General features: G+C 40.0%; 1 protein-coding gene and 1 long non-coding RNA gene across 3 annotated transcripts in view; both read left to right on the top strand.

The window, feature by feature from the left end:
* Nucleotides 1-16,263, top strand: part of SH3D19 (SH3 domain containing 19) — a 178,330-nt gene that overhangs the window by 6,329 nt on the left and 155,738 nt on the right. The gene's annotated exons all lie outside the window — the stretch shown is intronic.
* On the top strand, nt 733-16,222 carry LOC128314440 (uncharacterized). Its single transcript, XR_008296074.1, has 2 exons — nt 733-8,636; nt 15,583-16,222. It is a non-coding gene; the product is annotated as an uncharacterized LOC128314440 (long non-coding RNA).

Below are 16,263 nucleotides of genomic sequence, written 5' to 3' on the forward strand. Positions count from 1 at the left end.
TTCACTCTTTCGTTTAAGTTTATTCCTAGATATTTTATTATTTTTGGTGTAATTGTTAATAGAAATGTTTTCTTAATTTCTCTTTCTTCTGTTTCAGTATTAGTGTGCAGAAATGCAACAGATTCCTGTATATTGATTTTTTTTTAATGTTCATTTTTTGAGAGAGAGCGTGCATGTGCATATGAGTGATGGAGGGGCAGAGAGAGAGGGAAACACACAATTGAAGCAGGCTCCAGGCTGTGAGCTATCAGGACAGAGCCGGATGCGGGGCTCAAACTCAGGAATCTAACCAGGAGATCATGACCTGAGCCGAAGTCGGACACTTAACCGACTGAGCACCACCAGGTACCCTTTCTGTATGTTGATTTTGTAACTTGCAACCTTACTGAATTCATTTATCAGTTCTAGTTGTTTTTGGGTGGAGTCTTTAGGGTTTTCTATATGTATAGCATTATGTCATTTGCAAATAGTTTTTTTCTTCCTTACCAATTTGGAAGCCTTATTTCTTCTTGTCTGATTGCTGTGGCTTGGACTTCTAGCACTATGTTGAATAAAAGTGGAGAGTGGACATCCTTATCTTGTTCCCGATACTAAGGAAGAAGCTCTGTTTTTCCCCATTGAGTATGAGGTTAGCTGTGGATTTTTCATAATATGGGCTTTATTATGTTGAGGTATATTCCCTCTATCCCTACTTTGGGTTAGAGTAGAGTAGAGTATCCCTACTTTGGGTTTTTATCAAGAATGGATGTTGTACTTTGTAGAATGTTTTTTCTGCATCTATTGAAGTGATAATATGATTAAAAAAATTTTTTTTTAATGTTTTATTTATTTTTGAGACAGAAAGAGACAGAGCATGAACGGGGGAGGGTCAGAGAGAGGGAGACACAGAATCTGGAACAGGCTCCAGGCTCTGAGCTGTAAGCACAGAACCCGACGCGGGGCTCGAACTCATGGACTGCAAGATTATGACCTGAGCCGAAGTTGGCCACTTAACCGACTGAGCCACCCAGGCACGCCAATGATTATGTGATTTTTATCTTTTCTCTTGTTGATGTATCATATTGATTGATTTGTGAATATTGAACCACCCTTGCATCCCAGGAATAAATCCCACCTGATCATGGTGAATGATATTTTTTAATTTATTGTTAGATTTGGTTTGCTAATATTTTGTTGAGGATTTTTACATCTATGTTCGTTAGAGATATTGGCTTGTAGTTCTTTTTCTTCTTCTTTTTTTTTTTTTTTTTGTAGTGTCTTTGATTTTGGTATCAGGGTAATGTAATGCTGGTCTCACAGAATGAATCTGGAGGTTTTCCTTCCTCTTCTGTTTTTTGGGATAGTTTGAGAAGAATAGGTGTTAACTCCTCTTTAAATGTTTGGTAGAATTCTCTTGGGAAGCCATCTGGTCCTGGACTTTTGTTTGTTGGGAGTTTTTTGATTACTGATTTAATTTCATTGCTAGTAATCAGTCTATTCAAATTTTCTGTTTGAATTTCTATTTCTTCCTTCAGTTTTGGGAAGTTTTAGGTTTCTAGGAATTTATCCATGTCTTCTAGGCTAATACACTTTAATGAAGATAAATAACATAAAGTAGTGCATGGTGACTACCAAGTGGAATTTAGCAAAAGAACTAAACTGTTATGGTTAATTTTTTAGTTTACCTCTCACTGTGACCTTGGACAAGTTACCTAACCTCTCTGTGCTTTCATTCTTTATTTGTAAATTGGGAATATTAATAAAACCTATTGCATAGGGTTTGAGGATTAAATGAGTTACCATAGATAATACCCTTAAAATGTGGGTACACACATAGTAAATACCTATAAAGTTATTAGCGTTTATTTATGTATACTTTTGTTATTACTGGTAAAATACTGACACATAGCTGTGTCCGCATTTTTCTTTATTTGGGAGAAGTTATGGGGTTTCGGGCTGGTGGAGAAAAGGGAGGTAAATCTGCATCTTCACCATTTCATAACCTAATGATTATGTTGCTTTGCTTTGGGGTTCATTCATCTTTTAGAAATATACCAATTTTACAAGATTGAGCCTAGTTCCTCATTTGGCTTTCCTTGCCCCGTACAGACTTATTTTAACATGGCTTGTAGTGACTTTTACACAGTGATTTCAGCAAATCAGAGGTAAGTTGGTGATCTTATATGCTTTTTTTTCTTCTTCATTTTTTTTTTTAATGTTTATTTTTGAGAGAGAGAGAGAGAGGGAGAGAGAGACAGCACAAGCAGGGGAGGGGCAGAGAGAGAGAGGGAGGGAGAGATACAGGCAGAGAGACACAGAATCTGAAATAGGTCCAGATTGTGAGCTATGAGCAAAGAGCCTGATGCGGGGTTCCAACTCACTAACCGTGAGATCATGACCTGAGCCGAAGTTAGACGCTTAACCGGTTGAGCCGCCCACGCGCCCTATCCTATTTTTAATCAGGGTGCATCTCTTTATTTATTTATTTTTTCAGTTTTGACACTATTCATCCAGTGCTTCTAATTTCATTGGCACATTATATTTTGGGGGCAACATACCGTTTTCCCTTAGATCATTTCTGCTTTGCATTCAATGGTACTTTGAAACTAATTCTCTGAACACTTGGGTTTTAATCAAGTCTCTCTCGATTAGCTTTAGCCTCTAGCAGTTTATAGCGTCTCTCTGGGCCTTGGTTTTTGCTTTATTAATTGAAAGGATGAGGCTTCCACTTTTAACATTTTATGATTTTAGGAGATGAGAAGAAAAAATAGCTTCTGACTTGGTGTATAGAAGTTTGCCGATGTGCAAGATAAGATCTTGTGGAGGTTTCTCTGGGTTCCTTGTGAACTGCTCTTTTGATGAGGGAGGAGCCAAAAATGCAAAGCTCAAAACATTGCCTCACTTGGGGAGACCAGTTATAGTAGTTTAAATTGTCCTGCCGGCTCAAGATAGGAGCTCCACTGTTAAAATGATGATGTTCTACTTCATCAGTGGAAGGGAAGACGTGAGATATGTTCTAGGGAATTTATAGTACTGAACATAGGTATGATGGGAATGTTATCAATTAAGTACCAGATGAAAATACATGTTTAGTAGTTTCAGAGCATAGAGAGGAATTAAGGTTGGAGAGGAAGTGGAGATAGCCTGATAAAAGTCAGGAAGGAGGCCTGTCTTCTTGTTTACAAGGAGGTGGAAACCAGTTCCTATCCCTCATTAACTGTAGACCTCATCTTGAGGAGCTTTAAGCTTGCCTTTGGGGTGGGAATGGGTATATGGAGGAGACTGGGGAAGGGTACAGGCTGTAGACCATCTTATCTTTTTTTTCATATATTTTGTGTTTTAGAATAGTTTTAGATTTATTGAAAAATTGTGAAGATAGTACAGAGTTCCCATACACCCACATCCAGTTTCCCCTATTAACATCTCACATCTTAACCAATGTTGATACGTTATTAACTAGGATTCATATTTTATTCAGATTCCCTTAGTGTTTACCTAATTCCTTCTTGTTTTACAGGATCCCATCTAAAATGCCTTATTACATGTGGTTGTTGTAACTCTTCAGGCTCCCTCGGGCTCTGATAGTTTCAAAGATTTTCTTTTTGATGGCCTTGACAGTGTTCAGGAGTACTGGTCACATATTTTGGAGGATATCCCTCTTACAATTTGTCTGATGTTTTCCTCATGTTTAGACTGGAGTTACGGATGTTTGGGAGGTATGAGTGTTGGCCACATTTTTATCACATACTAAGTGTACATAGTATTAGCATCATTTATCACTGTTGATGTTGACCTTGATCATTTAGCTGAGTTTGTATTTGCCAGGTTTCTCTACTTCAGGGTTACTCAACCCACCCCCACCCCCATCCCTTTCCATACTGTAAGAAGTGAAGGAAATGACTATGCACAGCCCACACATAAGGAGGAAGGAGTTATGCTCCACCTTCTAGAGAGCAGAATACTACATAATTTTTTTGGAATTCCTCTGCGTGGGAGATACCATTCCTGTTGTAATGTCTCCTTCGTTTCTTGAGGCTCTGTAAATATCTGCATTGGGATTGTCTTTAGACCCTGCCTTTGGGGGGAATGTAAGCTCAATTCCTATTCCCTAATTCTGTCCAGAATATCTGGTGTGTGCTGATGTCAAGCACGTAATTTCATTTCATAATTAGAAAGGAAAGGCAAATGGGGCCCCTGGGTGACTCAGTCGGTTGAGTGTCCGACTCTTGATTTTGGCTCAGGTTATGATCCCATGGTTGTGGGATTGAGCCCGTTTTGGGCTCTGTGCTGAGCATGGAGCCTGCTTGAGGTTCATATTCTCTCTCTCTCTCTCTCTCTCTCTCTCTCTCTCTCTCTCTCTCTCTCTTTCTCTCTCTCTCTCTCTCTCTCTCTGTCTTCCCCTCTGCCCCCTCCCCCTCCCTCGTGCTCTTTCTTTCTCTCAAAAAATTAAATTAAATAAAAAAATTTTTAAAAAGACATGTCTAGGGGAGCTTGGGTGGCTCAGTTGGTTGAGTGTCTGACTTTGGCTCAAGTCATGATCTCACCATTTGTGAGTTCGAGCCGTATGTCAGGCTCTGTGCTGACAGTGCAGAACCTGCTTCAGATTCTGTCTCTCTGCCCCTCCCCCTGCTTGTGCTCTGTCTCTCTCAAAAATAAATAAACATTAAAAAAAAAAAAAAGACCTATATCTAGGGTACCTGCTGGCTCAGTCAGCTAAGCATCTAACTTTGGCTGAGGTCATGATCTCGCAGTTCATGAATTTGAGCCCCGCATCAGGCTCTGTGCTGACAGTTCAGAGCTTGGAGCCTGCTTCAGATTCTGTGTCTCCCTCTCTCTCTCCCCTCCCCCACTCACACTCTGTCTCTCTCTCAAAAATGAATAAACTTAAAAAAATTTTTTTAAATACGTATGTCTGATTGAGGTGTCCTATAAAACTCATTTATACTAGAGTATCAGCAGGCACATAGGACTAATAGGAATTGTGTTCCAATTTTGGAAATTGAGAGGAAGTTAGAGTAGGAGAGGAAGTTAGAGTAGGAGAGGAATTTGGAAAAGCACTGGACTAGGATAATTAGATAATAGTTAATATTTATTGTGCAGCGGGTACCAGGTAGTATTGTAGTTGTTCTACATTTAGTCCTTGTGTCAGTCCTGTGAGGTAGGTATGACGATTTCCATCATTCTTAAACATGAGGAACATGAGACCTAGAAGGGGTAAATAATCTACTCAAGGTCACACAGCTAGGAAATGGCGGAGACTCCTAGTTGCCTACCCATTATTCATCCCTTTCTTCCTTAGTCAGTGGAACCCTGTATTGCCAAATGTGGCAATGTGCCCACCTAGGAAACTTCTCCCAGCCTACTAATGAAATGCAAGTAAAAGTCTATTGGGGTTTCTAGGAAAGTGCTTTCAAGGGGACTTGGCTGTACAGAATATCCTTTTTTGCCCTTCCTTCCCTCTCCTACCAGGAATAAGGAGGTGTAGCTCACAGCAGCCATCCCAGGCCATGAGGTTACCTTGAGGATGGAAGTCATGCACTGAGAATGGTGGAGCAGAAAAATCAATGGAATCTTAGTTCTTGGTGATAACAGAGTCATCATATGTGCTTTTTGATCGCCTGCCTCCTCCTTTATTTGAGAAAACATAAACTGTCTGGTTAAAGCCACTATTATCTTAGGCCTGTACAACTAGTAGCTGAATGCAATTCCTGACCGATGAAAATTCTAACTTGATTTTATTTTCTCTTCTTACCACGAGGCTTAACGCATTTTAATAATAGGAAGTTACCTTAGGGTACCTAGATTCTTGTTGCTGTTTTGTTCTTTATTATAATGTGACCTTGGATAGATCACTTAGAGCCACCCCCCTCCTTTTGCATCTTTTGAATGGGAATTATTCATTCTCTAACTACTTTATAAGTTTATTATAGGGAACGTGTTTGTGAACTTCCAAGTTGTCTTGTGTGATGTATAGTTCTTAAAGAGGGTCATGGTCTTCCTAGGACATTCTATAGGAAACCTATAGAATCTGAAAGCAATTTTCTAATGTTGTCATTTTGCTTATTGCCAGGTTTGAATATTTCTCAGGGAATAAATAAATGGAAGCTGCGAAGGGAGGTGATTTTGTCCCTACTCTGATACCTATGAGTAGCTTAACAATTGCATTATTGATGAGCCCTATATTTTGTGCCAGGGCTGCCGCTTAGGATGCAGAGTTCATTTGTGTTTGATATGGCTGCTTTTATTGTACTGGAGCATTGTTTCCTGAAGATGCATTAATCAAGGAATCAGTATACTGGAAGGTAACTAAATGCTTTTGCTCTGAGAGCTAGCCAAGAACAAGGGGCGCAGAAGGAAATGTTTGCATAACATGGGGAGAATTTTTCTAGCAATAAAAATCATCATTTCCAGATAGTTCTTTGAAACTATTACAGGGGTGTTCACAAAAAACTGGAAGGCCTCCAGCATGGGGCCACCCATGTAAATGATCCCTTTTTTGTCACTACACCCCTTGTTTCTTTATTTCCCCACAAGAACTCCCCGCACCCCACAGAGTGGAGATAACTGGAGCTATCTGGGATTGTAAAGTACATTTGTGTTACTCAGTTGAAGTATAACTATTGCCAGTGGAGGGTGTGGTTTGGAAGTAGAATTCATTTGGAATAAGAATTGCATTTGAATATTACTCTTAATTAGATGCTTAATAACGTGAAATGCCTAGTATCAGAAACATTTCACCTCCTGTACTGTTCTATCCTGTTTCTTCTTAGAAAATTTCTTGAGATATTCAACTTTGTAACATGGTATGGAGTATTTTTCACATTTCGGTAGCAATGGTGCTTCTCAAACTTTAATATACCATATGCCTACAAGTCACCTGGAGATCTTAACAAATGTGATGCCTAATTTAATAGGTTTGGGATGGAGCCTGAGATTTCTGCATTTCTAACAAGCTCCAGGTGATGCTGCTGCTGCTGTTGGTCCCTGGACCACGTTTTGAGTAACAATGCCCACAGTTACCTCTGCACCTCAGTGCTGGGGCTCTTAACACTGTCTGGGCATCAGAATCAGGTGGAGAGCTTTAAAAAAGACATATGCACTTGACCCCATTGTCAGATTTCCTGATTAATTAATTCCTTCTGGAATAGTTGGGAGTTTTGAAGGTGAGACTCACTGGCTTAGTGTCCTATTAAAGAATGTGATGTTGAGTGGTTTCAGTGTGATTTCTTGTAACTTGAATTGTTACATGTTTTCCTCATATGTAATTCATGTTGTGATGACTTGTAGTCAAACAGAATCCACCATGCATTTTATATAGGGATTTTATTTAATCCTGTGTTATCTTGTAGAATAACGAGGCTGCACATAAAGAATGTTGTAAGACACTATTGTTGAAGTAACGGGAAAGCAATATATGTGATAGTTATGTTTCTTAGAGTGCAAGAAATAGAGGTCTGTTTGGCTAAACACAGCTGATGACGGCTTATTATAAGAATACATAGGTAAGTTAGTTGGAAGACCAAGGAAATAGCTTCAGCAGTCCTTTGTGAATAAGAGTAGCTCTGGGAAACGGATAGTAAACAGCTACTCCAGAGAACATTTCTTTGTGAGTTGGGATAACTGTTACTCGTATGTCAGTGACACCACCATTTTTGTGACATAGTTTACTTCTGTCTACTTCCATGGTTTCTGAAGTTACTGAATAACTGGCTCTCTCTTGTTTTTCTTACAGTCAGCCTCTCCAAGAAAGAGGCTTTAAGTAAGTTGGCCAGCCACTGTCCTGCACCCTTGTGGGCAGGGTTCTCAGGCCACATTACTTCAGAGGCGCAGGGCAAACTATAGATAGCTACCTTTTTGGACCCATCCCCGATCCCTTATCCTAGGAACTTGAGGGGTATATATGGTAGGGCCTGGAGTACCTGCAGAGGAGAGTTGAGAATCACCTGCAGCTGCTTCTATCAGGCCTTTGGATCTGGGGGATGCTAAGAGGTTTATTAGAATGAAGAGGGTAAAATTGGCAGACTCCATGTATGACCTGAATGCTCTGACTTCTAGTAATGAGTTCCACGAGGGGAGAGACTTAACGTTTTTTCATTGTTATGGCCTCATAAGTCAGAACAGTGACTGGCACATATATTCAATACGTAGCTGCATAATAGAATGGAATTGAACTCTTAGGAAATGATTTAATGCATTTATTATTTAATTACATTTCATTTTGAGCAAATCCTTTTATACCCAATGATGGAAAGTAAATTCCTACTCTGTCCATGGCCTACCCTATTGAGAAGAGACCGTAGGCCCTGACGCTAAAGATCTTCACGTTTTCCTGTTTCCTTTCTGGTTTAAGAGCTTTGGTATCATCAGTAAGGCTGGTACCAGGCTTTGGGCTGAAAAGGAAGCAAATGGATGTCAAGTCCAGAGCTGGGAGTCCTTCCGAATGGCCTCCCTTCTGGGTCTCCTAGGCCTCCGAGGGGTCTTGAACTCTCGGGCATGGTGGGTGGGCGTGGCAGGGCCTCCGCAGGGGGTTGTGGGTTCTCTGGCCAAGCGGCTGCTTCCGGCAGACGGCGCCGCCATCTTAGGTCCCGATTGAACCCGCTTTTAAAGTTCAAACATAGATTTGGATACTTGACCAAGAAACGGAGGCTAATTTTCAGGTAAGGAGGGCAACACTGGGAAGATCGGGGTCGCTGTTACTTGCAGCAGCTGCCGCTTCTTAAGTTCCAAACCCCGTGTACGTAGGGAATGCTGTGGAGGATGGATGTGGAGGATGTGAAAGATCTTTGAGGAAGGATTGACCGACCAGGCAACAGACAAATGGGATGTAGGGCATCAAAGCAAGTGTCAAGTCCAGCGTTGCGAACGTTCCCCAACTTGTGAAAAGGAGGTAGCGATTTGACTCTAGGAGAGGGGCAGTGATAATGAACCTTTAGTACTAAGCCTTCATGAGAACATTTTGCTGTTAGTGTTAAATAGAATGATGAGTACTTAACGTAGTACTTGGAACAAACTTTTCCGTAGCTCCTTGAGCACAAGGGTTCTGTAAACTTCGGTTCACCGACAAGAGAGGAAGCGCTGAAATAAAACAAAAGCGTTTATTTGGGGTTTAAGAATTGCAGTTCAGGGAGCACAGGTTTGGATAGCAACCCAAAGTAAGAGGAGTGAAAGCCAGGGGTCTTTATTACCAATTTGTGGAAATGTTGGGAAACTTAACACAAATTGTTTTCCAAAAATTATTATTGGAAGGTATAATTACATTTTACAATTAGTTTTCTGGGCACATAGCAGTTAATTAATATTCTGAGTACAGTTAATTAGGAAAATATTTTCTGAAGTGCCTTTTTTTTTTTTTTTAATCAAGAGTATAGGTGTGGGCCACCTGGGTGGCTCAGGTTAAGCATCTGACTTCGACTCAGGTCATGATCTCGTGGTGTGAGTTCGAGACCTGTATCGGGCTCTGTGCTGACAGCTCAGAGCCTGGAGCCTGCTTTGGATTCTGTGTTTCTGTCTCTCTCTGCCCCTCCCCCACTCTTGCTCTGTCTCTGTCTCTCTCTCTCTCTCTCTCTCAAAATAATAAATAAACATTAAAACAATAAAAAAAAAGAATATAAGTGTAATAGTCTTGTGCTCAGTCATATGCTTTTTTTGCTCAGTTCAATAGTCTAGTGTAGTTACTGTTTCAAAGAACAGGATGAGGTTTTAGTCCCTAAAATAGAGCCACTCATGTTCAGAGGTTTTACATAGGTTCACACTTTGCAGAATGGAATTTGGTACTAATCACCTCATAGGTTTCCAAAGAATGTTTAGTGATAATGAGGAATTAAGGGTTTTAATTCCAATATTCTTTAATTCTTTGCTCTTTTAATTGAAAACTAGATTTCTTAGTACTGTAGTAGGTTTTTTAAAAGTACCAACTTTCTAGCATGTTTGAGCAAAACATTTATCAGTCACTTGTTTAGTGTTTAATATGTGTCAGGAACTCATGGCAATCCTCCTAATAAACACAAAGGCAGATTCTGGGGGTTTTGTTGTTGTTGTTGTTGTTGTTTGTTTGATTATTATTTTGAGATGGAAAGAGCACCATGGTGGGAGGGGCAGGGGCAGAGAGAGGGAGAGAGAGAATCCCAAGAGTCAGGGCTTGAGCTCACGAACCATGAGATCGTGACCCAAGCCAAAACCAAGAGTCGTAACCTACTGAGCCATCCAGGTACCCCAGATTCTGTTTTTAAAATGAGAAAAATGAGGCAAAGAAATTAAGTGGAACTAGGCTTTGAACCCCTGCAGTCTTTTTTCTCCTTTAATTTAAAATTTTATTGGGGCACCTGGGTACCTCAGTCAGTTAAATGTCTGACTTTGGCACAGGTCATGATCTCATGGTTTGTGAGTTCGAGCCCCATGTTGGGGTCTGTGCTGACAACTCAGAGCCTGGAGCCTGTTTCAGATTCTGTGTCTCCTTCGCTCTCTGCTCCTCCCCCACTCGTGCTCTGTCTCTCTCTGTTTCCCAAAAATAAATAAACATTAAAATTTTTTAAAAAATGTATATACAGTAACATTGACTTCTTTTTTGATGCATCCTTCTATGAGTTTTAGTACATGTATAGATACTTGTGCCTACCACCAGTCAGGATACAGAACACTTTGATCACCTTGAAATTCCTGTGTTGCTCCTCGTAGTTAAACCTTCCCTACACTCCTAACCCCTGGCAACCACTGATGTATTCTTTGTCTCTTTTCCAGAATATGGTATCAATGGGATCATAAAGTATCTGACATTCAGGACTGGCTTCTTTCACTCCACACAATGTTATAGAGATCCATTCATATTGTTACATCGTATCAATAGTTTCTTCCATTTTACTGCTGAGTAGAATTCTAGGAATGTACCACAGTTTATCCATTTACCTGATGAGGGATATTTAGGTTCTTTTTGGTTTTTGGAGATTATGAATAAGCTGCTTATAAATATTCACATATAGGTCTTTGTACAAATGAAAGTTTTTATTTCTCTGGTTTAAGTAGCTAGCTACCAGTTTGCTAGGTCATATGGTAAGTGTATGTTAAGTTTGTAAGAAACTGCCAAACTGTTTTCGAGAGTGGTGCTATGCCAATTTGCATCATCACCATATGTATGAGAGTTCCATTTGCTCCACATCCTCATCAGCACTTGGTATTGTCAGGTTTTTCTTGTTTTAGCTATTCTGATAGATGTGTAGTGATATTTTATTGTGGCTTTAATGTGCATTTCCTTAATGGATAATGATGTTGAGCATCTTTTCATGTGGCTAATTGCTTATATACCATCTTTGGGAAAATGTTCTAATTTTGCACATTTTAAAATTAGGTTGGTTGTTTCCATAGTGTGGAGTTTTTAAGAGTTCTTCATATATTTTGTATTCATATCTTTTGTTGGATATGAAATTTGAAAATATTTCTCCTAGTCTGCAGCTTTTCTTTTTCCATTCTATTAACAGTGTCTTTAGCTCTGTGAATGTATTGAAAATAGCTGATTTGAAGTGTTGGTCTAGGAAGTTCAGTGTCTGTGCTTCTACAAGAACCATTTATATTGATTGCTTTTTTCCCCAGTGTGTGGGCCATGCTTTCTTGTTTCTTTGCATCCCTTGTAATTTTTTGTTGAAAATTGGACATTTTTATTTATTTAAAAAAATTTTTTAAAGCATTTATTCACTTTTGAAAGAGAGAGAGAGAGACAGAGTGCAAGCTGGAGAGGGGCAGAAAGGGAGACACAGAATCTGAAGCAGGCTCCAGCCTCTGAGCTGTCAGCACAGAGCCCAACGTGGAGCTCAAACCCACGGACAGCAAGAGGGGAGCTCAAACCCACGGACAGCAAGATCCTGACCTGAGCCGAAGTCGGACGCACAACCCACTGAGCCAACCAGGCGCCCTGAAAATTGGACATTTTGAATATTGCAGTGTAGCAACTCTGGAAATCAGATTCTTTTCCCACCCCAGTGTTTATTATTGATGCTTATTTCGGATGTTGTTTGTTTACTGACTTTTCTGAACTAATTTTGTGAAGTATGTATTCTTTGTGATGTGTGGCACTGAAGTCTCAGTTTCATTACCTTATTGGTCACCGATTAGATAGTTTCGTTAAATGTCTAGATCCCTCCTCTCCCCCACATCTCCCAGTCCTTTCCATGGGCTCTTTGTGTGTATGACAGCACATTTTCAACACTCAGCCATGCAGTTAGTGTACAACTTTGTTTAGCTTTCACTTCCTGCTTGTGCAGAGCTGGGGATCAGCCAGAGAGAAGAGTTTAGGGCCTTCTCACATCTTTTCTGAGCATGCGCCCACCCTGGGAATGCACATGGCCTTCTAGATCCCCAGGAGTACGCAGGATCTTTTCAAAGCCCTCATTCCCCAAAGCATTTCATTCTCCGGGCTTTCCTCCCAACATCTTTGGTTAGTATGTTGTTTCCCCAACTGTTATCAGTAGTCTTATGCAGCTGCAACTAATGTATGTATTTACCTGTAAATATTTAAAACAAATTCCTCCAGCTAGCCACTTTTTAGCACTTTGAAGAGAGTTCTGAGTTAAGCAAGGTAAAGGCAAGTCTTTTGTGCAAGTCTTCAAAGGCAGTCACCCAACATGTCAAAACAAATTGCAGTTGACCCTTGAGCAACACAGGTGTGGTTCTACTTGTACACAGATTTTTTTCTGATCAGTATAGTACTATAAAAGTATTTTCTCTATTTTCTTAATAACATTTTCTTTAGCTTACTTTATTATAAGAATACAGTATAGGGGCGCCTGGGTGGCGCAGTCAGTTAAGCGTCCGACTTCAGCCAGGTCACGATCTCGCGGTCCATGAGTTCGAGCCCCGTGTCGGGCTCTGGGCTGATGGCTCAGAGCCTGGAGCCTGTTTCCGATTCTGTGTCTCCCTCTCTCTCTGCCCCTTCCCCGTTCATGCTCTGTCTCTCTCTGTCCCAAAAATAAAATAAAACGTTGGAAAAAAAAAAAAAAGAATACAGTATAGAGGCACCTGGGTGGCTCAGTCAGTTAAAAGTCTGACTTGATTTCTGTTCAGGTCATGGTCTCCCAGTTAGTGAGTTCGAGCCTCACGTCCAGCTCTGCGCAGACAGGGTGGAGCTGCTTGGGATTCTGTCTTCCTCTTCTCTGCCCCTCTCCCACTTGCTCTCTCTCAAAAATAAACATAAAAAAAAAAAAGAATACAGTATATAATACAGTATATGTTAATAGACTGTTTATGTCATAAGGCTTCTGGTCAACAGTAGGCTTTTAGTAGTTAAGTTTCAGGGGAGTCAAAAGTTCTTTGTGGATTTTTTTTTTTTTAATGTGTATTTATTTTTGAGAGGCAGGGAGGGTCTGAAAGAGAGAGGCACACAGAATCTGTAGCAGGATCCAGGCTCAACTGTCAGTGCAGAGCCTGATGTGCGGCTCAAAATCACAGACTGAGATCATGACCTGACCTGAAGTCAGATGCTTTGCTGAGCTACCCAGGCGCCCCCATGTGGATTTTTGACTGCGTGGGGGTCGGCATCCTTAACCCCCACATTGTTGAAGGGTCAACTGTATTACATCTCTTTGCTGAATGAAGTCTGTTCTACTCCTTTTTTTTTTTTCCCTCCCCTGGTACTAGGAAGGCAAGCTATTATTTTCAAGGCTACCACTAAGCTGGAGAATGGGGGTAGGGTGACGGTAGATTAAAATGCTACAAAGCTTATTACTGTAACTAAAATTCAGCTAGTTTTTAAGTGTTTCATTGGACTTAAGTGCAATAAGAGGTTACTGCAAGCTTTTGGTTGGTTTCCAGAAGGGTTGGTTCTGCTAGTTTCTGCCAGTTTTTTATTGATTTTACAGAGGATAGACTTTTGGAGGGAGGTCTTGACTCTGCCATTTTCATTGATGTTACTCAAATTTGGATTTAAACAAAATCTGAGATTGTCAGTGTTTTATGAGCAAGTTAGCCCAAGTTTTCCCACTAAATACCAAATTAGAAGGTACGGATATTCTTACTCATTTTGAAGTGTCTATATATCCTACTGTAGCGTTATCAAAGTATTTCAGGAGCCTCATTTATTTGGTTACAGTAATGGGGTGTCACAACCCTCTATTTAATTTTTTTAAATGTTTATTTATTTTGAGAGAGAAAGAGCAGGGCAGGGGAATCCCAAGCAGGCTCCTGTGCTGTTCGCACAGCACCTGATGCCAGGCTTGACCCCACAAACCATGAGATCATGACCTGAACTGAAATCAAGAGTCAGATGCTTAACTGACTGAGCCATGCTGATGGCCCCAAGATCCTCCATTTTAAACCTTGCATAGGTAGCATGCTTTTCCAGGCCATAGACAACCTTTAATCTCTCTGTTGCTTTTTAAACCATGATTTCTAAAGGATATTTGGCCAGGGGAACTCCATATTCTCTTTGTTGTTAAAAGGGAAAGTAGTTGGGGCGCCTGGGTGGCTCAGTCGGTTAAGCATCTGGCTTCAGCTCAGGTCACGATCTCCCAGTTTGTGAGTTCGAGCCCCACATCGGGCTCTGTGCTGTGCTCAGAGCCTGGAGCCTGCTTTGGATTCTGTGTCTCCTTCTCTCTCTGCCCGTCCCATGCTCATGCTGTCTCTCTCTGTCTCTCAATAATAAATAAATGTTAAAAAATTTTCTTAAAAAAATGGGAAAGTAGCTTTATTGCAGTGTCATGATTGGTATAAATCAGTCATGTGTTAATATTCTGGGGAGTGGAATTGAGGAGGGCATAGAGTGTGTCACTTTATATATTTCTGTATTGTTTGAGTTTATTCCAGTGAGTATTACTTTAAGAAATAAATTTAAAATACGACGTGAAATCATTGTCTGCCAGTCTAGTGTATTTGTTGTTCTTATTACACTTAAAAAAATAGCCTTAAAATGAGTTACTGCAATAATCATAGCAAATGCTGTCCTGTTGATGAAATGATTGATAAAGTGAGAACATGATAGCAGGAAGGAGGTATATAATTGTGTTTCCTGTGAAGATAATTTTTTAAACACTGGCTAATTCATCATTTGTTCACCTATTCAATCTTAGAATTTTCATTTTTTTTTATGAAAGCCATAATCACTTGAAAAGCAAATCCTTATTTATAACCAAACTGTTGAAAGCTATTTGATATAATCAAAACCTACCCTAAGCTGACTTATATTTTCCTGTGTGTCTCATCTCCATCTTGTGACCCGAAAGAACCTTTTCTAGAGGACTAGACTCGTGAGATCTACATTCTGATGCTCAACTTGCCACTAACCAGTTGTACAACCTTGATTTAATTTTCTGGGTCTCAAATTTCTCATTGATAATAGGAAGGAATTAGTCCAGTGATCTTGAAACTATGCTCCTGTGAAGCAAATCTGACTCACTGTTTTTGTAAATAAAGTTTTATTGTAACACAGCCATGCTCATTCATTTACATATTGTCTGTGCCTGCTTTTGTTCTGTATCTATGGAATTGAATAGTTGTAACAGTCAGTGTGGCCCTTGAGCCTAAAATATTTGCTGTCTAGCCCTTTATGGAAAAAGTTTGCTGCAACAGACTATCACATTTCCTTCCCGTTTAAAAGATTTTTTTTGTTTTTTGTTTTTTTAGCCATCAGATTGCTTCTTAGCATATCACCAGAAAACTTCAACTGGAAAAGGGAAAACAAACAGATCATACATTGTTATTTGTTAGACACCTATATCTGTCATAAATCTGTCATGTTTTGTTTTTAATGCTGGGGTTACAAACAACCTCTAGAGCTCAATATCTTATATAAGTTATATTCAACTGGTGAGCTGTAGCCCAGCCTTACTTGGCTTCTTCATTCTGGGATTCTGGCTGAAGGAGCAATCTCTTAACTGGGAAAAAGAACAATGGACAAATCATGTGCCACCTTTTAAAACTTCTATTCAGAAGTAGCTTATATTACTTCTACTCACATTTCTTTGGCCAACAGTGTTAGTGGGCAGGGAAGTGGAGTCTTTCTGCAGGAGGCCCTGCAAGTCACCTGGTACCTTGAGTGGGTGGATAATCCCTCAGGGAGAGCAGTGAGTCATTGGCAACAACATCATCTACCACAGCCTTCTTAAAAGGTTCGCTAGTGTGAATAAATTGGAACTATGGCAAAAACTTGGTTTTAAGATTCTTTGTGTGTTATTTTTCATGAACTTTTGTAACTAGAAATTGGCACATTGAGCTTTTGGAATATATTGTAATTCAATTTGCTTATTAAATAAATGCTCACTGTAAGAATGTAATGTGTCTGTTTGGTTTTTTTCTTTCTTCTTT

This window comes from Acinonyx jubatus, chromosome B1 (assembly GCF_027475565.1).
Source record: "Acinonyx jubatus isolate Ajub_Pintada_27869175 chromosome B1, VMU_Ajub_asm_v1.0, whole genome shotgun sequence".
NCBI lineage: Eukaryota > Metazoa > Chordata > Mammalia > Carnivora > Felidae > Acinonyx > Acinonyx jubatus.